The 344-nt window shown below is 47.7% G+C and overlaps 1 long non-coding RNA gene across 3 annotated transcripts in view; it reads right to left on the bottom strand.

Moving 5' to 3' along the window:
- The window catches only part of LOC106883911 (uncharacterized), a 58,089-nt gene that overhangs the window by 32,705 nt on the left and 25,040 nt on the right, over positions 1–344 (bottom strand). The gene's annotated exons all lie outside the window — the stretch shown is intronic.

Below are 344 nucleotides of genomic sequence, written 5' to 3'. Positions count from 1 at the left end.
CATGTTGTGTCCTTGAACAAAACACATTATTTCTCGTTGCTTCAGTCCACTCAGCTGGCAAAAATAAGTAGCATTTGTGTTTCAAAGGGCCAGCCTTGTCACACTCTGTGTCACGCTGAATAAACCTGAGAACTACGTTCAAGATACACATGTCTGTGGAGTGCTCATCATTTTGCACGTTAATTTCCTGAGCAAGCAGTTACTTTGATCGTATCAGCTGGAACCCTCGTCGTCGTAACCGACGCAGTGTTCCTTTTAGTAGAGCAATGGCCCAGTGGTTAGGGCAGCGGACTCGCAGTCGTAGGATCGCGGTTTCGATTCCCAGACCAGGCGTTGTGAGGGTT

This window comes from Octopus bimaculoides, chromosome 6, assembly GCF_001194135.2.
Source record: "Octopus bimaculoides isolate UCB-OBI-ISO-001 chromosome 6, ASM119413v2, whole genome shotgun sequence".
NCBI lineage: Eukaryota > Metazoa > Mollusca > Cephalopoda > Octopoda > Octopodidae > Octopus > Octopus bimaculoides.
Note: the sequence above shows the minus strand (reverse complement) of the source record. Positions and strands in the feature narration are given on the sequence as shown.